A 25,774-nucleotide genomic window follows, 5' to 3' on the forward strand; every position below is an offset into this window, starting at 1 on the left:
GTAGAGAGGTGAAATATAGGAAGAAATGTGGTTTTAGGTTGCTTGATGACTTTTATATTACTTTTTAAATAAGATATATCTTGGATTTTGATGCCAACAGGTCCCTCTGTCAAACTCCATGATGTTTAGGGTTTTAAGCTTCCTTCCTTTGTATGTGCATGCTTGAATAGTGTTTGTGTGTGTGTGTGTGTGCGCGCGTGTGTGCGTGTGTGTGTCCCTTTCCGTAGACCCACTGTCCTCTTTATTATGTGGGTAGTGACAGAAGGCCTTCAGTGGAAACGAAGGTGAGGATTTCTGGGGTCGTAGAGCTTTCTTCAACAGATGGCCTGCCTAGGACTGGGGACATCAGCTGGTAAGCTGACTTACAGTGGAGCAAGGACACCGTTCAGTTAGTTCCCACGGAGGGGATTAAGACGAAAGTAATCTGCAGGTGACATACCTAGTAGATAACAGACTGCCACTTAGGAAAGATCCCAGGAAGGGGCAAAACATAGCACAGTGAAGGGCTGGAGGGAGGCTGTTCCAGTGTGAATTCTCTTCATGCCATTGGAGGTCCTAAAAGGACTGTTAGTCTCTGTGGACCTCAATTCTCTTTATACACGGAGAATAAAGGACCTTGTTGTCCTGTGTTCATAGGACTACTCTAACAAATTAACACCAAATCGGTGGCTCTCCCTTTGAGAGTCATCTGGGAAGGCTGCGGCGGAAAGAAGTGTCTGGGCTCTGACAGTTAAGGCCCGGAGAGGGGTAGGGGTGGCCTGCAGCTCTTTATTAGAGACATGAGCCACTGTTCATAGTTTGGGGAAAAGGATATCCACAGAGGGAAATGTTAATTTGTGTGAGGGGGTGAATATTATCACATTAAAACAATAGCAATAAGAAAAGTCCTCCGCGAAGAGAACAAGTATGAACAATAGTACATGCTTGACACTCCTTCTCCAAATATGACTTTATTCTTCCTTTCTGATGGTAGGGAGAAATAGGTGATATCACCCCTTCTATTCTTAGTGTAGTTGACACATAAGCCACTGATTTCACAACACTTGTGGCGAGGCCATGCTTTTACACGAGCCGGGCGTGTCGGTTAGCCATTGACATTTTAAAGGAACAGAAGTGGTGAGAGTCGGCAGCTCTTACCAGAGGGTTTGAACCTTCACATGTAGCTGTTCTTTTTAGACATCTCAGTGTTGGAATCTAGATTCTGATGATAGCATCTGCTGTAAAAAGCCAAGAGCTCCAGGGACCTACCTGTTTCCAATGTCTCCTTCCCTCCATCTCAGAAACGAGGCTTACAGAAGCACCAAACTACTCTTCCGTTGGAGTTTTCCGTGGCTTCTCCTGTCCTCATGCTTGCGGCAGGTACTTTACCAGGTGGGCCATCTCCCCTGTTCTGTTTTTAGGGTGCTAGCAATGGAATCCAAAGCCTCTTATAAACTAAGTATGCACTTGGCCGCAGAGTTACATTTCTGAGTCTTTGTGAGAGAGAGTGTGTGTGTGTGTGTGTGTGTGTGTGTGTGTGTGTGCGTGCATACCTGAGCACTGTAGCTTCCTAGAGAACAAATGGACTGGAGTCAAGGGGCATGTTTGAGGATGTAGGACTCAGTCATCCCAGCTTGGGTGTTGACAAGTTTGAACTTCCTTCCAGATGGCCCCGGGTGGTCTGGGCACTTGGATGCTGGCAGAACACTGCTCTTGGCAGAGCTCTTAGCAGCCTGCCAGGTGGAAAGAGAAGCTGTGCCACAACTGGAAAGTTTGAAAGATCTTCATTGCCTCACTCCTCATGCAATGACTTCATGGCACTGTTGCTAACCTTTACACAGAAGGAAGGTACTAAGGGCTTTCCCCTTAGTAGGGGAAAGGTTAAGCTGCTTCTTGGGCAAAGCACAGAGGGAAGGGTGGGGAGGAATCCTCGTGAGTCTGGAACCCCAGTTTCTTCCTTCTTCTCACTTCTTCTTTTTCCTTTCTACCATCTTGTTTTCCTCCGTTCTTCTGCTCCTCTTTGCCTTTAAATTTGTGCTCCTGACATATGTTGGGAAACTTTGAATACCAAAGCACTGTTTGCATCTAAACACGTGATGTATCCATTATGGGGCTCATTCTAACAGAAAACAATGCCAAAGAGTACAAGCAAACCTTCATCCATCGTCACAGTTTAAGACTTTTGTTAGGTTCCCCCCCCCAAAAAAAAAAGCTAAAGTAGTAAGGAATGAGCCTGGGATATAAAAAAAGGTCTGACAGAATCTATTTTTTAAAAAGAATGCTATTATGCAGGGCGATGGTGGCGCACGCCTTTAATCCCAGCACTCGGGAGGCAGAGGCAGGTGGATCTCTGTGAGTTCGAGACCAGCCTGGTCTACAGAGCTAGTGCCAGGACAGGTTCCAAAGCCACAGAGAAACCCTGTCTTGAAAAACAAAAACAACAACAACAAAAAAGAATGCTATTACCAGGGAAACTGAGGCAGGAGCATTCTGGGGGCTCAGGAATTCCTGGTCAGCCTGAGGAAGATAGTGACATCCTGTGTCTCAACAATTTTGAGATGTTGGAAGCTTTATTAAATTAAGCAAAGTGGAAACGTCTGATTGAAAAAGGATCACTAGCTTCCAAATTAAAAACAAAAAGCAAGCAAAAAACCCTACCACTCTTTAGTCATCAATTATAAAATTCATACAAAATATGTATTGTTAATAGCTTTCAATTTCTACCCCCCCTACCCCGAGCAGAACTAGACCTATCTTGGGCTTGTTTACACCATTAGCTCAATCCTGTTAATTGCGTGCCTTTGCGAACTGAAGAAACCTGATGTCATCAGCTGGTCAAGGCTGATTTGAATTCGTGCATCAATATCCTCCTGAAGTGAAGAGGAAGACAGAACATGCCCTAGGATGGGAGGATGTAGGTCACAGTGACTGCCTTAGTGAACGAGAGCGTATTTCTGTGTCACCAAAAACATGAGAAGGTTGCATGGAGGCAACCAACCTACCCCGGGACACAAAGGACAAAATGTGTGTGTTTTCCCTCAGTAGAGACAGCTCCTTGGTATAATCATACTTGGGGGCCTCTGTGTGGGTGCAAAGAGGCTTCCTGCGAAGATCTACTGCATAGATTTGCACTTTTAAAGTAGCTTTAGAAGATCTTTATATGAAAACAAAGCAATTACAACGAACAGGCATGCTAACTGTTAAATCTTTAGCAATCTATTTGCCAAGACCAGCTTGTTACAGTACAGGGTGGAGGACAGAGTTAGAGGAAGTATGGGGTGGCTGCCCCAAAGAAATAAGAACTCACATTTCAATAGCGAGAACAACTCAAGTTTTCTACTTTATTTCTGATTTTCTAATTGGTCCAGCTCCGGGGGTCTCAAGGACCTTCCACAAGAAACTTTGCTCACAGAATCTGAAAGTTCACAAAAGTTAGAAATAGACAATAACAGTGCTCACTTCTTCCTCCTCAAAGTGTCCCTGTCACTGCTTGAGTGCTTGTTGGTTGGGGCTCACACATCAGGCTTCCTATGAATGTGTAACCCTCTCGTTCTCTGTGGCTCTTCCTCTTCTCCAACATGTTCAGCAACCTGATCCGCCCCAACCCTGTCTGGAGTCTTCAAGCTTCCCTGGGTTCCAGGGTCAATCAGGAGGATAGAAAGAGTCAAAATCAGAAGGCAGATTATAATTTGCATACATGGCAGCCAATGCAAAGGAATCACCTTTTTAATTTTATTTATGAGCATTTTATTTATGAACTTATTGAGCTCTGCTTGTTTTAGGCCCATCTAAACTAACTGGAAAAAAGACTAAGTCCATTTATTTTTATGTAACTTGTAAGCTGAGAACTGGCTTATACATTTTAAGATGATTATAAACAGTAAAAACTAGTATGTCAAAGCACATGGGAATATATGGTATTTAATCCTTGGTGTGTATATATAAGGATCTTTCTTTGTTCATTTCTTTATATATTGTTACAAGTTGCTTTAAATATGCAACGGCTGCTATATTTACTCTTGGTCCTTTGCAGAAAATACCCTACTCCTTTAGTTAAGGCAATTTTAAATTTGCATATTGGTGAGCCAATGTTTTATTGGAGAGCTGGATTTTCCTGGGCAGAAATTGCATATAAATAAAATTCTTGTTTCCTCAGTGGTTAACAAACCCGACGACACATGTAGCAGCTACACAGAAGTGTTTCTTGGAAAGATGGACAATAAGCTAGCGTACATACACATTTTCTTTTCACTTAGTTTTAAAAGATTTCTAATTTTTTATGTATATGTATATATGTGTGTCGTGTGTGTATGTGTGTGTGTGTTTGTGTGTCAGGCAAGCATGAGCTTACTGCCACCCAAAGGGGCATTGGATCTCTTGGAGCTGGAATTTCAGGTGGTTGTAAGTCACCGGAAATGAGTCCTGAAATTGGGACCCTGGTCCTCTGGAACAGCAGCAACACTCTCATCCCTCCAGCCATCCCTCCAGCCCCACATACAGCTTTTACAAGTCCACGTTGCATGACCCGGCCTTCAGAAAGCCTCTCTGACAGGCCAGTGCCATGTCTTGTTTCCTCAGCTTTTCTTTCCTCTGGGTGCACACCATGGAACATGCACAACTTTTTAATTGATTACAGAATGCGGAGCCTCTCAAGTTCTTCGTGGTTGTGGATTTGGTGTTTTAAATCATATGCTCCTCTCCCAGAGGCTGGGAGTTGGCCCTCAGTGAATGCAGATTATTTCCCAGATTTGGGGAATAACAACAGCAAAAACTCAACAACATTCTTTTATGCTTAGGAATTCAGAGGCAACTTTTCTAGGTTATATTTTTGTCCACGTGGCATCCCTAGGAGTTACCTGGTGGTATTTGCCTGGTGTCCTGGTTACTTGATGCGTCTCATGTTGGCTGCTTGGTGGGGGTTTGTGTTAGGCTGGGTTTGCTGGTCCTCTCTTTCCGCATCATCTCATAGCCCCTCCCAATGGTCTCGGAAGCACAAGGGAGATTTCTAATGTGGCATCCAGTGCTCTCAAAAACAAGGTGAAAACTGCTCTCTCTCTTAGATGTAAGACTTATTGCAGGCAGAATGTTACTTCTGCCACACAGTTCATCACAGTGCTTACACGATAGAATACATGCAAGGGTGGAAAAATAGACCCCGCCACAGAGGAATATTTAAAAAGCTGATGGCTGTATAGACATGGCCTGCTTAAGTACACAGAGTCCAAGATAATCTACTCACGGATAGAGTGCTGTTCATTTTTGCCAGAAGGAATTAAAAATTAGCTTGCTAAAGGTACATCTGTTTAAGGTAACCTATTGACAAAGCCAGATACTGAAGTGATGTGAGCATCCCACAGGGTTTCCTCCAAGAGAAATACGTTTGGAAGAATTTCTTGGCTCATCACTGTTATCTTAGGTGCACACTATGTTAAACTGCCCTACAAATGCTTAGGTGTATACCCATAGATTAGGGCTGCTCTAAGCCTTCGGGAGAGAAGTGTCTTTTTGCCGCAGGTCATGGCTGATTTAGAGACCCACGACTGCTCAAAATGCAGAAGGTGAGTAATCAGAGCGTGCTTGGTCCTAAGCCGGACATCTATATTACCCACAAGGGAGGACATAGTTAAGAGGTTGGGGAGGAGCACTAAGAAAATTCCTAATGGGATCATAGGAGACTTGGTGGGCAAGGGCCTTTGTTGCTCAGCGTGAGGACCTGAATCTGATTCCTAAAATCCACACGGCAGGTAGGAGAGAACCGCTTTCTACAAGGTATTTTCTGATCTCTACATTTAGTGAATGTGAGCACTCATGTGTTTGCATGGGTGCATACACCTAACCATTAACACATACACACACAATAAATAAATGCAAAATAAATAAATAAATTAGATCGTCCGGACATGACACAAGCCATTGCAGCCAGGAACTCACTGCAGCCATGATAGCCTCCGTAAGACGTGCCCAAGACTGGACCCATCACCTTCTTCTTGCATCAGTGGGAGGTTCCTGGGGCTCTACCCCTCCCTGACAGACTACAGCCAGGTAAAGGATTCTAGAGGAGAGAGTTTATTTTCCTTAGTGGTGTAGCTGCTGGTAAGTTGCCTATGCTCCAGTTAAGAATCCTCTACTCTTCTCAAGAAGCATCTGTAATTAAACCCAGAGGGTAAAAGAAAAATGTCATCAAGTAGAAAGGGCCTTGTTGGGAGGAAGAAAGGTTTTAGTGGGACACAGCAAGTGATCAGAGAGTAAGAGGGTGTGAAAATGCCCCCGTTCAATTCTCTTTAGGCATAGGCCAAGGTTGCAGCTTCCTCCTGGTGTCACAGGCTGCACATCTGTTTCTCTTCCCATAGCGGGTGGCTGGGGGGTCTGTGTACATTTCCTCTGGTGGTCAGAGCTGTTGTAGCAGAGGTGAGGCCCCTGTGGCTAGCACCAGCAGTTAAACACCCAGCCACTGCCCTAGGGAGGCTCTTGCGCTTCCTTGTTCTTAAAACAGTTGCATTAGGGTTGTGGGACTAGCTTGTAAAATTTTTGTGGGCAATCAGAAACCCTTGAAGTTTTCACAAAGAGAAAGCAAAAAGAAAAAAAAAAAAGGTCTGCTCTGTGATAAACCAGGGCGTGATATTTTTGTCCTTTTCTTTCTAGTGCAAAGAAGCCCAGAGAAAATTCTTCATGGTGAAACAGTTACTCAAAACAGAGACCAGTGTGGGAGAACGGTCTGTGGCGCCTGTCTTTGCTGCTAGCGGTGATGTATGTGTGTGTTTTGGGAACCTTGAATATCTAGTTGAGTCTGTACTTTTTGTGGCTTGTCTGGGCTCAAAAGCACCACCTTGCGAAGAGCTATTTGATTGGCTAAAAATGGACTCTGTTCCTTCATTCTGAGACACTATAAACGGAGATAGCGCAGGCCTTTGAAAATGCTTTATAATATTGTGGAGAGCGAAACCATTAATAACGTCTTCGGAGATCTGAAAAACATCCACGGTGAGACCTTGCTAGAGGGAGCTTTGGTGTTTGCTGTGAAATAGTTTTCATCGAAGCATTTTCCCTCCTGACCACAGAGCTGATTATTGTATGTTTCCTTTTTGACACATGTTTTTCCTGGTAGTCAAGTTCCCTTTTCCTTTAAAACAGAAAAAAACATAACAAAATCTAGCTCCCGTGATTGGTAGATTCCCTCTGCTAACTCACCGTCCTTCAGTTAGGAGATTCTGGAAATCCCCCTGGCATCACTTTTTCTTTTGACCAAATATGTCTCTAGTTGTCTGTCTACAGAATTTCTTTCCTAAGAGCGGTCTGGCTCTTTCTGACTGCAGCACACACTGAAGCTCATAGTTTGACCTAATAGCACAGTCCAAACTTCATAATGAACTTTGGAGTGGGACAGTGGTCACAGGTGGCCCCAAATAAGATTACTTAACGCCTGTTTAATAGGGGAAGAAGGCTGCGGCAAGCTCCGATTTCTTCTCTGGCATGTGGGTGGTGTGGGATGAATCAGAAGCATGCTAGCTTTACCAAGGAGCTCTATCTAACCTTTTCCTGGTTCCTCTGGGGTTATTAACAGGGTGACTTTGAGATATCGGTCCCCTTAAACAGGCAACTATTGCTTGGCGTCCCTTTGAAGTGCTGTATAAAGTGATAATACTGCCCTTCACTGCTTTTGGCTCCTTCCCATGGTATCTCTTTCCTGCTGTTAACCTTGGTACTAAAGTCGGGTCCTAGTCCTTCTGAAGAACAAGGCAGTCTGATGGTGACTAAGAAATCCTGATAAAGTTTCTATGACATACTGTACAGGGCATTGATAGTCTAGCCAGGGGCTTCTGGAAATGTAAGCGTAAGGGTTAAAGGTTAATTTTCTTTTCCTGTATACTTACCTGTTTTAAGTATATACTACATGTTCTGAACCATATTTTAGGTAAGCCAACCTGTTCTGGGTTTTAACTTGTAGTTCTTTGGGATGATAGCAAAATACCTCCCTTCCTTTCTTAATGCTCCCTCCTTTTTTTTCCTCCTCAAATGCTTTACCTTAATCTGTCAATCAGCCCCGTATGACAGTTCATGATCCACATAGACAGATAGACACACAGACACATAGACTTTCTTATGTCTAGACTTCCTGGTCCTTTCCGTGGCTAACCATAAATCCCAGCATTTTGGCCTTAGGAACTTGATGACCTAATTAGTCTTGATGACACAGATTGGTAATCTCACTTGGGGTGGTGAATCAGAAGAAATTTAGTGAGATCTCTGTCAACATTTGAAAAATCAAGAGAGAGCTGAAAATATAGCTCTGTTATCAGTCACCCATTTTGAAGTGTATTCCATAAAGAATAATGACTGCTTTGTTCTCAGAAGGATTGTACCAAACCCTCCCAATTCTATCCAAGTAGGAAACCAGGTTTTCTTGATTTACAACGTCTTGTCAACAATCTTTGTGCATACATATGTTTTTTCGGTTGTCACCGTTGTACCTTCTGTATTTGCGTTTTCTCTAAGACCTAGAGCTATGCAAATCAATGGCCTTTGTGACATTTCTTCGATTTCCCTCTTTCTAGTTGGTGGCTTCTGATCAGAGAGAATTAATACCAATATTATTTTTTTTGGTATCAATATATTCCCCCTGTTTCGTCTAGATTTTGTAGTTTTGTGTACTTCCTTAAGTTTTTGTTGGCTATTTTAAATGGGAAACTCTAAACCTCCTTGCTTCTGGTTGAAAAACAGCTCTAGGAACTGAGTAAGTGGTCCCAAATGTCCTTGTAGAAACAGTTCTCTTAGGTACCACCCAGTCCTGGTCCTCTGAAACACTGAGGTTTTGAAATGAACCTTCTCTTGGGGGCAGTAGAATGCATGGATTATAAACCCAAGTTAAGATTTTTATTTTAGAAACTCTGTGCACGTTGAGGAGTGTGACTTTCTGCTTGTGTACTAGTGTATGGAGAGAAAATCTAAACCCCATCCTTTGTCTTTCTTTCTAGACTTAGGCATTAGTATTTTTTTTTTTTTTTTGGTCAAGTTAGGAATTCTTCTCTTCAAGTGAATTCTCCTTTGACTGTATGATTTCCAGCAGTTCTAGGAAGTTCACACCTATTTTAATCAGGAAGAAACAAAAAAAATCATTGCTTATCTTCAAATACCTTGAGGATTTTTTAAATACAGGCTTTTAACTAGACTTTTCTTCCACCAAAAATGTTCTGTTTTCCATTTTTAAACATATCCTATATTGTACACCATAAAGGCCTCTACATGTCTCTTTAAGAAGAAATTTAAGGTAAAAGTGAAACCTCGAAGACCATGCCAAAGCAGGGACAAGGTGAAAATATGAGCTGCTTTCTCTGAATTACTCATTGACCTATGAAAATGTTTTCCAGTGTCTGGCCCTTCCTTGAGCCTCAAGCTTGCAACAGAAGTTGCCTTCAGGCTTTAGCAGCTGCTGAAATGATAAAGGATTTTATCTCAGGCTCCAGTCCTTTGGCATCTGTAAGGGAGCACATTAAATAAAGAATTTTATGTCGGGAAAACCAGGCTAATATCAGTTCTTAAGGTATAAATTCTTCTCGTCATATTTTTAGCTAAATTGATCTTACCAACGAAACTAAAATTAAGAATCAACCCCACCTTATTAAAGAAAGCCACAGTTGTGAAATCTGGTCTGTTTTTTTTTTTTTGCTATTATCAATTACCATTCTCTTAAGTTTAACTATTTCATTCTCAAGAATAAGAACCCTAAGGTTATAAATGTGTAAGCACACACATGATAAATGCACAACACATACCTATAGTTTCCATCCCATAGGTTGCAAAGGCACATGAACTTATCATCATCCTCATTAAAGACCGTTGAGTGTCTACTGTGCATATTATGATAAGCAATCAGATTGGTGGGGAAGACAAAGAATTATAGAAATGTAAAAGTTCAACAGACTTCAGTTGAACTCTTATGTAGTTAAACAGTTCAAACAGAAAGAGGAAAATAGCGATTCAGAGAAGGCCTCCAGGGCATCAAGTACCAGGAGGAGACTTGTCATGCTTCTGGTATTCACAGCACACCTGTGGCGGGATGCAGTGATGGCATCTCAGGAAAAAGCTAATCAGAGCTTCTCTGCCATAGAGTGATTTAAGGGTACAGCAACAGCGGTAGAAAAAAGTGCTGAGGTAGCAGGGGGAGGTCAAACCAGGTGGGTAGATAGGAGATGAATGCCCGAGGTGACCTCCTCTTTCCAGAGAAGCAAGAGAGAGAAAGAGGAAATGGAAAACGCAAATGGAGGAGAAGTACCCATAGAAGCTCCATAGGAGTTTTTCCTTCGTTATGACTTTGGTAACCTAAGCAATTCATCTATTGCTCTGAGCATCAGGTTTTTACAATTCATAAAATGGGGAGGGGGTGATTTACTCTTTAAAATAGGGACAACTAGAATAAAATTTTAGAAGATGAATCAATTCATTTATGAGGCATAAACTTTATGGAGTGCTTTCCCACTCCAAAATAAAGCTATCAACATGCCATTATTTCCCGATGCTGTCAGTTCGAATCCTAATGAGAAGGAAGCCTGAGCAAAAGCTGTAATGTGATAAGACACAGTGAAGTGGAACGCACAGAACAAGGTAAGAGAAACCACAGCAGGTCTCGGGTGCTTAAGGAGATGGATGAAGGCTTTATGAATGAAGCAAGAGAGCCTGAAGTTTAAATTTATGTTTATATAACTTCCAAATGTCCTTATGGTTTAGTGAGCCTCTCAGACTGCTGCTTATGAGCTACATAATATCATGCATTTGGAGTTGTACAAGGATTTGAATGTGCTATGTATCAGTGATAATGCCCCTTGAAAGCTCTGTTAAATATCCTTGATTTCCTTATGGTAAAATTATAATACAATGATGGAGTCTTGAAGGAAATAGACAGCAGTGGTTCCTGCAGTAGTACAAGGATGTAGGGGACACTCACATCAGATGGCAGTCTTTAGAGATGGAGGAGTCATTTGAAAACACACCAGGGAGGAAGTGTGGGAGGAAAGGAATCTGACCAGAGAGACTCAGATGAGGTGTGGCTGCAAGTCAATTCTGTGAGAACCTAAAAACTGTACCTGGTGTGCACTCAAGTTCTGTCCTCTCATTGTAGGGAAGTGCGACCGGGCTTGTGACCCTGGGAATGTCATGACCATATCATCGCTTTTCACCTTTAGTATTTACTCTGCTCCTCATCCTTACTCTCAGGCACACATATTTTGAAACTGGACACATTTTTATTCTACTGTAAATGTCAGCAACCCAGTCTAGGAGTGTGACTTTCCCTAAAACTGCCTTTAAAAACTCAGAGATTTGGAATTGCAAGAACGGATGCAAATATGAAACAAGGCTATGTTCCCTAATGAGTAGGAAATGCTAGTGAAAGCATCATTGACGTGGGATTGTGTGCTAACCCAACTGGGGAAAGCAGTCCTGTTCTAGGTTGGGTTGATGCTATATCCCCTCCCAGTGGGCGACATTAGAGCCCGATTTCAGGAAGTTCCTTGTTATGCTAATAACTTCCTTGGTTTTTCTTCTAGACAGTTAATTATAGATACCAGAATATGACCTATTCTTGTCAAGATAAAATAGGAAATGAAATACAATGCCTCAATGTGATCCTGTTCAGAAAAATGTTAGTGCATAAATATCCTATTTCCTTGTCCTTTGTTGGGAAAACTCAAAATTGCATTGTGTATGGCCTCTCCGGTGGTCTTCAGAAAATATTGAGTCCCAGTTGTTTGCAGAGTAGGGTGGCCAACTTTCCTCATATCTTTGGAGCTCTCTCAGTTGTAGCATTAAAATTCTGTATTTTGGGAACTCCTTGAGCTTCACTCAAGCCCGGAAGGCGCCCACTCTTTAAGGAGAGGTAGTGGGCAGCTCAAGGCGCTCCTTTTTGATGTTCTTTCCTCTGTACTCACGTCCCTGCCTCGTTTACAGTGATTCCTGGAGTTACCTTCTGAACAAACTGCTGCATTCTCGCTTTTGTTTAAGAACCTGTTTTAAAAAGGACGTAAGAGAAGCAGTTCACGGTGTCTGCTTGTGAGAAACAGGAAAACGTGCAGCCTCATGCTTTGCATAGCAGCAACCCAAGATTGCCCAGATCTTTGCATATTAGGTGAAGAGGCTGTAAGTGAGGGTAGTTGAGCTGAGAATCCCTCTTCTTAAGGCTCTCTCCTGCAGTCATGCTCACTGCTACACAGAGACTGTGTAAAGCGAGGATTTTCCGTGGGATCCTTTATAATAAATCCTGGAGCTATCTCTGCCTGTCGCTGACAAGAATGTCTTCAAGTCGGGAAGAGCGTAAGTCATTTATAGTATAAGCATTCTACGAAGCAGTATAAAGTTTCTATAAAAGCATGAGACTAATCTACACTTGCTGACAGAGGAAAATGTTACGAGGTAGCAGAAAGGTAAATACAGATTAAAAGTCATGCTTATGATGTTCTGTATCTATTCCCTTCCTCTTCCTGGAACATATACATAAACACAAAAACAGTATTTAGGAAGAGGAGGGGATATAAAAGGTTATAAAGGGAATTGCCTCGTTATTATTATTATTTCATACTTAAAATTACCTTTAAAGTAACAATATACTCGGAAGTGAATATTTGATGCATTGTTCAATCTTTTCAATTTTTCTGCTCTCAGTATTGGCAGCATGGAAACTGTTGTGATTTTAATTTCATTTTCTGTTCCACCTCCCACGCACCCATATAAAGGTGTGTTGTGACCAAATATAAGCAACTAAATTATGTAAAACATAATTAACCAGAGATTTTATGTGGGAACCAATTTTTAAAAATACATGATCACCTTTCCCTTTAAGATGAGAAAGACCACACGGACAGAAAATCTATTTCAAATATTCATCAGTTTTCCTAAAACCACAATTACAAGGGCAAACCGGAAATTAAAACAAGCTCTCTATGTGTACCTGAGCCTCTCGTATTTTAAAATTGTATTTGTTCAGGAAATTAAATGATGTTGAATGAAAATGATAATTTCTCAAGTGTTTGGGAAAGGACATGGCATTGGATTAGAAGACAATGAAAGAGATGCTACTAACAAGAGGACTGAATAGATTTTCAAAGAATGCAGAAAAAAAAAACCACCCTAATAAGCAGGAAGAGCCAAGCCATTATTGCTTATGCCGTTTGTCTTCTGCTTTGTTTTGTCTTCTCCAAAGAAGTCTAAGGATGTGAGCGGGCTGGGAAGACTTTCTGCCCTTTCATTGTAGTGATTCCAGCAATGCGGTGAAAAACATGTGCTTGGAAAGAAACCTGCCTCCTTCTTAGCTGCATGCTGATGAGCGAAGTGCACCAAGCTTTGCTCGCTGAAGACTAAACATGGTTATAGCAACTACAGTCTGCTCCGAGGAAATGTTCCTTTGTGTCATATGGACCTCAGATTGGTTTTCTTCCAGGTATTTTTATTTAATAGTAGTTTCCAGCATCCCTAGGACTAAAAAGGGAAAGTCAGTTGGGGTGTCAAGAAGAAACAAGAAAAAGCTATAGAGCATCAAATGCTCCGTTTAGCCTTGTGCCCAGGAGAGACTGAAGAGAAGGGCTTTTTAACAAGCATTGTTTTGTAATGCTATCCAGTGCATATGAAGAAGGACCCAAAATGTGATGTTTTAAATTATACATTCTAAACATCTGTAACTTACACTAAAATAATTTCTCTAGTGTCTTTACCCAATCTTGGTACAGGGTCTCAAGATCATGTCTCAGACCTAATCTGAATAGATTAAGCGTTTTGCTAAAAAGTAAAAGACATCGAGACGGCAAGAATGATATCTCTACTTTTTATTATTGTTTTGTCTTTATTTGGAAAAAAACCTCTGGAGATTTTTGAAAAATAATTATTTTTAGCATTATAGTTTAATGATCTGATTTTATACACTAATTATAATCTCTCCTGTGTGGATTCATGAATGGCTTATTGTCAGGTGTTTATAGAGAAACACTCAATTTACCAGGGCCAGTGGGGTCCATTGTTCAGGAAGCCTTCACGTGATTCTCAAGGTTGTTTTTTCTCATTCGTTGCCCCCCCCCCTTTGCCCTCATCCTGGCAGCACTGGGTCATATCCTAAGGCTACACATTCTTCCGGTTCCCTGTTAGGTGATGTTGGAGATGAGATTCCGTCATGGAGGCTTTGATAGAGACAAACAATGCCGAGCTGAGAAGATGAATGACTGAGAGCTGACGATGGTGGAGGCCTAACTCTTGTCTGCGGGAATGTTGGTAGTGTAGGAGACAGAGGGTGCGGGGAGAATTCCGGAAGACCATTTGGCAAATGTGACTGAACGGTAAGCCAAATTCAATACCTGCATACATTTAAGGAGGAAATTAAAAAGAACGACAATGAACTTGGTAAAGGCTGTCGCTGACGTGGAAATGGAGGCTAGCAAGGCTAACTGTGCTATGACCATGCTCAGCTAGGCTGGGAACAACTCTATCATATAGTTTGGGCTCTGAGCAATTGCTATAGAGACAGCATCTTATTTTTTTTTTTTTTCGTAGCCAAATAAGGTCAGCTCCACTGCTCTTCATCTTCTGAAGCTAAACAGGTAGCAATATTTATTCGTTTGTTTCTTAGAGGCTGAAATGATCTGGAACTTATTATTATTTCATATTATTTGGCATTTTGTTATAGCTTTTCTAATCTGTTTCATCTTTTTGTGTTATCTCTGCTGGGCATTTTCTTTTGGGTAAGAAATGGGCTGAAAATGCATACATCTTATTTCTGCCCCATCCACACATCTGTGTAGCAGAGACTTGCCTGTGATGACGGAAGCGATGTGCCAGTGTCCACTAGACTCCACGTCAGACTCTGTACATTAGACTCCCACCCATTCATTCATCCTACCTACTTACCACGGGTGCTAGCCAGGCTCTCGCCTTCCCTTGGTCATATGTTTTGCTTAGCTAGAGTGAAACTATGGATTGTATTTCCTTCTCAAGCCCTGAAACTTAGATTTAGTCTTTTAGAATGTTTACATATCCTGTATATTTGTTTTTTTGAATCATCCCCGTATCATTACACATTCAGCCTTAGCCCAACATTGACAGAGTGTTGCTGTGCATGCGTGCGCTTATTTTCATTTCTATATCTGCCTATTGTTTGCAAAACAAAGTTTGCTGAGGCTTTCTTTTCCAAGGTCTAAGCTGGGTAATACATAAAAACGCCGCTCTTTGAATTCCTGAGGTTTCCAAGTCTACTTGGCAGACAATAAATACTTATTGAATAAGTGAATGAACTTAAGATGGGTTAAGAGGTTGGATTCTTTAGGTAAAGAAATTCGGGATCACCTTCCACTCAGCACCTTCCCGTTCTTCTGAGTTCTGCTCTGCTATGGAGGTCTACCACGGCATTCCGTTCCTTTTATTATCTTATGATGTTGATATGCATGGGCTTGTACTGTGTGTAGTGGAGCTTGAGTGGTTTGGCAAATAGGAGGGATTTTAATTTGCTTTGAGTGATTCAAAACACGTTTCCATAACAACTGTTTTGTTTGCTTCCTCGCTTTATTTTTAGTAATTTTTTTTTTTGAGGCTTAATCACAGACCAGACTGTTACATCTTGCATTCTTGACTATTTATTCGGCCCGTCTTTCAGCGCCTGACATCTGGTCATTGGCTGTTGCAGGTAGAAGGGCCAAGTTTATAATTACCTGCAGATGAGCATTTGGGCCAATTTTCAGACTGTATCCATGGGCTGTTACTAATGATACCAAAATAATTCCATGGATTTTACTATTTCTGATACCCTTGAGCAATATTTAAGGTAAAGTTCAACGAAAATAGTGGAATGAGTTTGTCGAGAAATATCAACCCAAATGTGCAACAGATAGTGACTATAGAAGAGATTCAAAATGAGGAAAGCTGAGAAAGCCGGCATCATCGACCTGACAGATTTAGCGTCCCATGTGTAGAATCTTCTATATTCTATATGAAGGAATTGAATGTCCTGTCAGTGTAGAAGCAGGGCTTGTCTAAGGCTTCTTCTCAGGCAAACCATTACTTGTGCATTATAAATGTACTGAGCATGTTCTATTAGTAGCTACTAAGATAGAGAGGATTCCAGGACATCTTAGATCTGACCTCAGTTATCTACGTTGTGCTAACTCTGCCAGGCTGAAAAGTTTGGGACTTTTTACAACAACCGCTTTCATGCCAGATGGAGTGGAAGGAATGCTGGGAATCTGGAAACCCAGATTTCGGGTTTTCCTCTCTGCTAACAAGCTATGTGACTTTCTGAAAATATCTTAACCTGAGACCTTTATTTCTTTACTTGTTAAGATAAAGACCCAACCTCCTGCCCTCATGATGCTTCCAACACAAGCATGTGATGAGTTAAATGTGTTTTTTTATATTCGCGAGTTTAGAAAGAGATTATCTACTTGAGTAGTGAAAAATCTAGCAACTCTTTGTGCAGCAAAGGTGAACCTGCAGCTGGTGATCAGCTTTAACCTGCAGCTGGTGATCAACTTTTTTTTTTTTTCTGGTGATCAACTTTAACCTGTAGCTAGTGATTGGCTTTAACCCACAGCTAGCGATCGGCTTTAACAGACAACTAGTGATTGGCTTTAACCCACAGTTAACGATGGGCTTTAACCTGAGGCCAGCGATTGGCTTCCACACAACCAGGAAATCATGGGCAACGGCTGCTAGAGGCATAAGAAGCAGTGTTTCCGACAGTGATGTAAATCTGTGGAAACTGAGAATGAACAGCAATAAAGGGGCAGCTGATGAGCAGGGTTCAGGTATTATTTAATTTTCCTGTGGTGCTGTGAAACTGATCTCACCTGTGAGAAAACAAAAACTTAAAAATTTACTAACGAGAAAGATCATGAATGTGGTCATCATCCAAACCAGGGTTCAAATCAAAGTTCTGCTTGAATCCAACAGCAGCCAGTTTGTCAAACTCCACCGCTCCTGCCTGAGAAGCTCACTCTCCCTTTAGCTAGCTAGTGTTTGTTGTACACGCACTGGGTTGCAGGAATTGCTCTAGACCAGATTCTTAGTTTAACACAGAGAATGAACCTAAGACCCTCCTCCCTCACAGAGCTTGCATGTCAGCAAGAGATAGCATCGGTAGACAGGTGAAACAAATAGGTTTTGTGGTATTTTAGCAAGGGGCAAATGCTATGGGAAGACTAAAGGGAAAGCTGGATGTTAGAACTGGAGAAATCTGGGAACCGAAAGCTGAATGTGAAACTTCGGGCTGAGGAGCTGAAGAGGTACCATGGGAATTCTCCATTTTGATAAAGGATTTGAGGAGGTGAGGGGATTGGTTACACAGACGTTTGGAGGAAGAACATTCATGATAGAGAGATGAGCAGTCACGAAGAGTGTGCCTGTTTTTTTGCAATTCAGTTATTCACGCAGAGAAAAAGTCAATATAAAGGGGCCACATTCAGACACTAGCATCCTTCTGCATAGGTCCTTGAGTTTTTGGAAGCAGGCTCATGTATTTTCTTTGTCCCCGGTGCATTCCATCGCTTTCCTAGCGAGACTGATGGGAGTGACTTTTTTTTGCCATCTTCCTTCTGACTTGCTCTGATGTTGAACTCCCAGACGTGCCGATATTTTGACAGCTTCTTGTTCTGAGTAGGAAATCCAGGTTTCCTGATTCCCAGGCTTCAGGCTACAGGTTTGCAACCAGACAATGGGAAGAAAGTTTTCCCATCTCTCTCCACTATGGTCCTCATAGAGCTACAAACAAAGGGATGGGTCAACTTTGTACAGCCAAGTCCCAGGGGAAGAGATAGGGTTCAGATCTGAGTTTGTGAGCTTTGGGGTGGGGCCTAGAATTGCGCATTTTTTTACAAGTTCCCACATGATGTATTGCTGTTGGCCCATGTTAAAGGAGTCTCTAGGATGTATTTGTGTACGGGGAAGATGATTTGAGCCCATAGCTCTATTTTGTGTGAGAGGTGTGTGTGTGTGTGTGTGTGTGTGTGTGTGTGTGTGTATGTGTGTATTCCTGTACTGAGTGCAGGAATGAGCATATCCTTGAGGCCAGAGAATAGCCTACCTTTTATTTTTGAGACTGGTTCTTTTGCTGGCCTAGAACCCATCATGTAGCACAGGTTGGCTGGCTGGTGAGCTCTGGGGATCTTATTTATTCCTCTAGTACTGAGATGACAAGTATGCCATCACACATGGGTTATTTTATGTGGTGTCGGGGATCAAGCTAGTCTTCAAGCTTACAAGGCAAGCACTTACTGCCCGAGTTATGGCTCCCTTTCCCCTCCAGCAGTGACTCTGTAGTTCTAGTTCGTGCTTTTCTCTACCCAACAAATCCAAGCTTATTTTTCTACACATTTCCAGAAGGCCAGGGAAAATTAGTTCATCAAATTAAAAAAAGAGACAACCTTATCCTCCAAGAAGACCCTGGGACTTTCTGTCACACCTTCAATTCAGCATCTGCCTAACATACTGCTTAAAGTCTCCAATTGCTTCCTAATTATCAGAACCATAATTCAAACTCATTTTTAAAATGATTATTTTTTTATGTGTACAAGTATTCGGTGTGCATGTCTGTAAGTACACTGCATGCATGCCTGGTGTGCCCACTTTTATTTTTTTTTTTATGTTTACGGGTATTCTGTGTGCATGTCTGTAAGTACATTGCATGCACGTCTGGCACCCACTGAGGCCAGGAGAGGGTTTTCGATTACCTGAAACTAGAGTGACAGACAGCTGTCAACTACTGTAGATCCTGGGGACTGAATCCAAATCCTCTGCAGAAGAACAAGTAATCTTAACCATTGAATATTCTCTCTAATCACAAAATTCAAAGTTCATATCCTGGTCCATAAGACACTCAGTAGTCTACCTCCCATCCTTCATTTTAGTTATTGTCCCTCACCAACCCTCTTGGAGCCATAGTGACACCATTTCTGTTTCAGAGAGGTGTTTGAACCTTTAACTGATGTGGGGATTATTTGTAAAATAAGCCTTCTGGCCATTTTCTTAGAGCGAAGCAACTATATGAACTCCAAAAATTAATTTAGAATTTTTTAATGAAAGTAATAAAGCTTTAAAAAATTAAATAGCTTTAGGTTTAAAAAAGGCTTATTCAAATAGCAAATATTTATTATATATCTACTATTGATCAGGCATAATTTTTAGATATTTGAGAAATGTCAGTGAACAAAGCAAAAATTGTACAGTGTAAGTTTGATGATATTGTTAAACTAAGGAATCAGCTATGGATAGGACAAGCAATCAAACAGACCAGTAGGATAAGGACTAGAGGGATAAGAAAAGTGTGGAATCATTTAAGAAGGAAGGTGACATCTGAGCAAAAACCAGGGGACATGGGGATGCTATCCATTCAGATAATTCAGGAAGAGTCTCAGAGCAAATGTCCCAAGGCTGCTGTTCAGGTCAAAGTGACTATACCCAGCAAAGTAAGTAGGAGTGTGTGTGTGTGTGTGTGTGTGTGTGTGTGTGTGTGTGTGTGTAATGCAGACGTGTGCCTTATTGTAAAATGTTTCATAATCTGTACAAGCTTATTTTGAAGTGATCTAAATTGGATTTCGAAAGGAATTAAAGAGTCAAATTAAACAGGTTTCACTTAAGATAACCCAATGCCCAAAAGTTTTGATTCCCACCTGCAATATAGGCAAGAACGAATTACGTGGGGATTTGACCTCTTTAACCATTTCTTTATGTCCCCCACCCCAGTGAAAGAGCTAGTTCTGCCTCAGCTAAATTGCGGAAGACACTTTGACTGCACTCTGGCTTCTAGCTAAAGAGGTAGGGAAGTCTGCTCTTGCAGGTAGAGAGCAGCAGTCAGTTCTGTGGGGTGCCCTCCTGCTGAAGGGTGCATAAGTAGGATTCTGTTGACTGGTAGGAAATGCCCACCCCACCCCTGCACCAGCATCACTGGGAGACGTGTTTGAAATGGACATTTGCGGGTCAGCATGAGGGTGAGGGGTGTTGACAGACAGCACAGGCTTATATGAATGATTTGCTTCTGTTTTTCCCATCAGGACAGCCTTTCTTGTCCTGCTTGCGCATTAGAGTTCAGGAGGAACCAAACTGAACCAAACCAAAATGACCTTCCAGTACATGGCCTCCACACTAGAGACTTAAATCATCTGGATACGGGCCAAGGAAGTCAGTATTTTCAACTCTTCCTAGGTGAGTCTAGGGAACAGAATCACATTAATAGTGCAGGTTTGCCAACCTCACAGTGTTGACTTTTTCTATGAGGAGCTTTCCTGTGCTTTACAGAGTTTAAAGCATCCCTAGTTTGTATGTACTAGATACCTTCGGGATCCTTGCCCACATTGGAAAAACCAAAAATTACCAAAGATTACCAGATGTCTGGTCAGGAGCAAAGTGCCCCAGATGAGAACCACTACTCGATGGCAGTGTTTTTCAAAGTTTAGTGCCATACTGCCGAAGAGAAATATAAAACTCACCACATGTATAATTGAAATTTTTTCAGCAGCCACATTTAAGCAAACAAATTCAAGCAGATGAAACCAATTTTATTAGCATAGTTAACCCAATACTCTCCTAGATCAACCTTTGGTCCTCACTTCTATAAGCTATGGATCTACATTGTGTTTCTCAAGTCCTTTTAGTCGAGTGTGTGATGAACCCAGCACTTTCAGTTGGACTAACTACAGACAGTATGCTCAGTGGTTCGTGTGGCTAACAGCTGCTGTATTGGGCAGGTAATGTTTGGTAGGCATCAGAGTCAGCTTGAGTGTTCCTTAACATGCAAAAGGGAAGGACAGACTTCCCTTTCCTGTGTGGCTTCTGGTTCCTTAGCACTGGAGTGGGAACTGGAAATGGGAATTCTAAACAGAGGCCCTGGGAATGCTGGAGGTCTGTTGACTATCCTTTGGAAGCTACGGTAGAGAATCCCTAGTGGATTGATTACTCCAACATGAGTTGTTTTGTTTGTTAGGGCTTTTGTTAATTTATTTCGACCACTGACAGTGACTTGGAGCCTGGAAAACAGTGATAATCCTAGATCCTTCCCTAGGCCAACTGTATCTTCTCAGAGGACTGGAATTTGCATATCCTAGGCCCACCAAGAGCCCTGACTGGCAACAGGACACTTTCTTGAGCAAGACCTCCCCTGTCTGCACAGGGCTGTTTCTTGTTGGCACTTTTCTCTACTCTTCAATCTTTTCCCCACAATCTTCAAGGCTTTGGGATTTCTTTCTCTTTTCTGGTTATCGTTACCTATCAGCAGCCCCAAACAGTGTTTTCGCATGTGAGTGCTTAGGTACTCACAGAATTAATGCTACTATAAAAGGAGAGAAGGCAGGGAACAATAGCAAGGTCTTTCGTCACATGTTTGGGGATGACCTGAATACCAGGATTCAGGTTGGCTTGGCTCCTGTTGCGCTAGACCTGTGAGCAGCGCTTCCTGTGATCTTCATCTCTTCCTAGGAATGTAAGTGACTCACTTTGAAACAGTTGCCTGGGGGAAGCTTTCTAGCACTCTCTGGGCCTGTCTTGCTCTTCCTCCTGTCAAGGTGAATCCCTATTCTTTCCTTTGCAGAACTGGAAATGATCTGCCTGTCGGTGACATCAGCAGCACCCTCCTCCAGGACTGTGAGTGCCAGGAAAGTGCTGGCTGCCCAGGCTGAGCCTCTCTGCAAAGTCAGATGGCATTCCAAAGCTCTCACTTCCAGATTGACTCAGTCCTACGCAATGGCGCTCCATCACAGGGCAGATCCTTGGTTCTGAAGCAGGCAGCTGAAGTCACAAATCCTGATCAAATTCCATTTTCCTTCACACGTAAAAATAGCCTGAGGCCTGGGATTGTTGTCGTTATTTTTTCTTACACTTTTAACAGTGGAATATAATTTCTCCAAGTTTCTTTTGGGAAAAGACACCTACCCCCATCACAGCACCCAGTACTAAACTTTAATGTTAAGACCGTGTGGATTAACGGACAGATTTATGAGTTCTAGCTGTATATCTATGTTCACAGACAACTATAGACACATGGGAAGACAGGTTTGAGTGGTTTCTTTCAAAGGGGGTGGCAGGAAAAAGAAAGCCAGAAATGAGCTGCATGTCCCAGGCTGTGGTATTCTTTGCTACCTGTTTCATTTTTCTTTTCTTTCTTTCTTTTTTCCTTTTTTTTTGTTCATGGAGCTCCTTATTTCTTCATAGAACACTTTTGAGAAAAGCAAAAGTCAAGAAAGTGTGCGATTGAAATTTCTACTTTGTTTTTTTACAGGAGGGTATAAATTTTAAGATTTTTTTCTCTTTACCTAAAGGAATGTCTTTAGAAATTGATGCAAAAACACCACTGACACCTAAAAGGAGATAGTTTATTCTGGAACCAAATATGAGAGACCACGTCCTTGGAACACAGGTTTGGCTTACCCCAAATTGCATGTTTTATGTACAAGTAAGTTCCTGATGGTTTAGAGTAACAAAAGGAAGCCGTAAATCAAGACACTTTTCAAATACACCGGTGGAAACATCAGAGGGGCAGGTAACTGCCCAGAGAGGCCTCTCACCCCGCTCTAGGCCTCAGATGCACCACATAGCAGTCTTAGCTCTTTGGTTCATGTAGAATAGGGTTCTGTTACGTTAATATGTTCTGAAAAGTTTTTATCTCCCAATCATAAGATATTACACCACAGAGATAGCTTGCTAGGGAGCTAAACAGAGCCCAGATAAACTGTCACTGGGCTCTGGACCTGCTCCACTCTTCCCTCTCCACATCACTGGAGCTACCATCAGCCAACTGGCCTCTGCAGACACAGTCTCTCTGTAGCAACTCTCTCGAGAGTAAGTTACTGTCATAAATTCCCAGGCGCGCTTGAGCGGTTGCTGTGTTGGTGAAGCTTGTGTATGCTTGTGATGAAAACGTCTACTTAATCAATAAAATATCCAACAGGAAGGGAGATTTTGAGGGTGTGACAGCATTTGTTAATATGCCCTGACTCATTCACTAAATACGGCAGATGTGGGAATAGGCCACACTAGTCTGGATATTCTTAAAATACAATGGAAATATTTTTTTGCTTATGAATCTTCAGGTAAAAGTGGTGGGGTGCTATTTGCAGGAGACACGTCACTCAGCTTCAGTGATCTTTGCTTTGATATCCATGGTTGAAGGCATTCAAACAGGAAAACACCTCTTTTTCTCATCCCTTGGGTAATTTTAGAGTACCTCTGAACAGCTTTCCTGTTACTTCTGTTATTTAACAATGAGGCGTGATGGGGCTTCTAAGGGTGGTTGATTGTTGGAGAGTAAGGGCGTTGTTTCTGTGGTGGAGATTTAAAAAAAAATGAAATAAAGAGAATAGTTTGCACCACAAGTAGGGAGGTTGTCATATTAGTTACAAAGAGGGAGCACAGGGGAAATATGCCTACGCTGAGGCAAAAGCTACAATTTCAAATGTTGTTGGTGTTTAGCAGGAAAATATATGGTAAAGGAAACACTGAAATCGTGCTGCCTCTGTTCATTACCTCATTCGTCTCTATGGTAATTCCAACACACAGTGAACAGACATTCCTCCCATTGAGCAACAAGGAAGTGGAGCATGAGGTAGTTAGTTATATAACTGACTTGGGGCTGAAGATGCAGTGAGAAGCTGAACCTGGAGAGCTTTGGGGAACTCCTTCAGTCATGTGATTGTTACCTGCCTTTTCCAGAGCTCGTGAGCATCTCACACTCCCTCGAGACTACTCTCAGATAGATGCTCTGCGAGGAGACATGTATCCATCACCTCAGGCTGCTGAAAAGCGGGCTACAGGCTGGGTGACTCGTGACTCAAGCAATAATTGACTTCTGACAGATGCTCTTAGAGAAGCCCAGCTGCCTGGAGAAGTCACATATCAACAGATCTGCCCCGTTACTCTCCAAAATCTGTTGGTGGGTTTCCCTATGCTAGGATGGGCTTTTATTGATATGGCTGTCTCTAAGTCAGCTCCATGTAAACCCTCACTCGTACTCCTGTAAGTCCTGTAAGTAATCCCAATAAACTCACTGATTCAGCAAATTGGACTTTGGTGGCATCATTACCTTGGTCAGTCACTGCTTCCTGTTTAGCTTTAGTCCATGTTTGTTCTCATTGCCCCAGGAAGCGCGTCATACAACGTCACAGCATAATGGTCCTTCATCTGAAATTGTTGCTTCTGAGTTTCCATCATGGAATAAGATAGGTACAAGTATTCATGCAAATATCTTGAAAATTAGCTGAGTTTTCCCTCTGTATATAAGCATGTCTTTTTAGCTCTCTGGAATATAGTGAGCACTGTCACCTACTAAAAATATTTCCTTTATTGAAATATTTAATCACATTTGTTCATTTTGTGTGTGTGTGTTTGTGTGTGTGTGTGTGTGTGTGTGTGTGCGCGCACTTTACATCTCATAGAACAACTTGCAACTTGTGGGAGTTGGTATGGTACACTCCTTCCACCACGATGATCATGACTGGGATTAAGGTCAGGTGATAAAATTTTGGGGCATCAGCCTGTAATGCAGACCCTGCTTGGAACACTGTTTTTCTTTTTATTTTATTACAGTATTTGTAAGTGCTTATTCTGATGATATCAAGATGTTTATAATTAATAATGAATTCTCGTGATTTCCTGTTGAAGCAGTAGTTCGGGAAGCTGACCTATATGTCTGAGAGTACAGTGGACAGGACTGAATGCAAATATTTGAAGAACATTGCATCATTTGTTAAGACTGTTTCTGAAGCTTTTGTAAATCTTTATGTTCCATGTTTTGCTCTGTAAAATTCCCTGCAAAACTGTGAATTTCTCTGGGAGAAAATGTCAAGCACAGACATCTAGAAAACACGTGCTAGTCAGCCTATCCACCTTGTCTGTCCAGTCTCTGTGGCGGTGTCCCACAGGTCATCCTGCAGGCATCTGATTATCCGCCTTCAGTCAACATTCAAGTAAGAGCTGTGTCCCCAGTGACCTAAAATTTCCCTTTCATCATCTCTCAGGGCAGACCAATCTTTAATCAATTGACATTTTCAACCTGCCCTAACCTGTAGGAAGAGCTGGAAGTTTACTAAAGATATATATATACATATACATATACATATGTATATGTATATATATATATATATATATATATATATACACTTTCTCTTCTCATTTCATTCTTATTTCTGATTTTCCTGATCATTTGAGGGAATTGAAAAAAGCTATGATCTTTTTTAAAAGTTACATCACAACAAATCATTTTTAATGGTAAATCAATTTTATAATGGAATTCATTCCAGATTCAAAAGAGTAAACTTGGCTGATCTTAAAGCATATGATCATAATCAGGAAGATAAATTCTATACACATGGAAAATTCTGTAAAGCTAATATAAATGCTGAAGCAATATTTTATAAATGAATTGATGAGTCTGTTTGATTGAATTAGATAGCAATTCAGTCTGACTCTTTCCTGCTTGCAGAGGTCTTGATCTGGTTCTTAGAATTGGTTTGAGACACCACCAAGCTAGTCCTAAATCCCAGGGAAGGAATTTGTTCCATCGTACGTGTAACTAGAATCTCCACTTTTGGGTTTTATGTGATATTTATAATCAGGGATACAGACAGCATAACAAGACTTTTGTGGAATAATCTTTGTTTACATTGTGAAGATGTGTCACTGCGGTTGGTTTAATAAAAAGCTTTATGGTCAATAGCTAGGCAGGATTTCCAGGCGCAGAGGATGCTGGAAAGAAGGGCAGAGTCACGAGGAGATGCCAGGGATGCAGAGTAAGCAGCTTGGGCTTTACAAAGTAAAAGTAACTGAACCACGTAAAAGAAAATAAATGAAT

At 41.7% G+C, this 25,774-nt stretch overlaps 1 long non-coding RNA gene across 7 annotated transcripts; it reads left to right on the forward strand.

Annotated features, from left to right (window-relative positions):
* Positions 1-1,152: 1,152 nt before the first annotated feature.
* LOC126499672 (uncharacterized) lies at positions 1,153-23,975 on the forward strand. Of its 7 annotated transcripts, XR_007591149.1 has the most exons (8): positions 1,153-1,371; positions 1,646-1,827; positions 6,622-13,405; positions 14,104-14,291; positions 19,989-20,139; positions 21,521-21,573; positions 22,248-22,345; positions 23,638-23,975. It is a non-coding gene; the product is annotated as an uncharacterized lncRNA (long non-coding RNA). The 7 variants fall into 7 exon arrangements; XR_007591147.1 differs by adding an exon at positions 14,506-14,552 and having other exon boundaries at positions 21,521-23,975; XR_007591145.1 differs by having other exon boundaries at positions 21,521-22,345.
* The last annotated feature ends 1,799 nt before the right edge of the window (positions 23,976-25,774 follow it).

This window comes from Alexandromys fortis, unplaced genomic scaffold, assembly GCF_014885135.2.
Source record: "Alexandromys fortis isolate MF-2015 unplaced genomic scaffold, M_Fortis_MF-2015_v1.1 scaffold_37, whole genome shotgun sequence".
NCBI classification, from domain to species: Eukaryota; Metazoa; Chordata; class Mammalia; order Rodentia; family Cricetidae; genus Alexandromys; species Alexandromys fortis.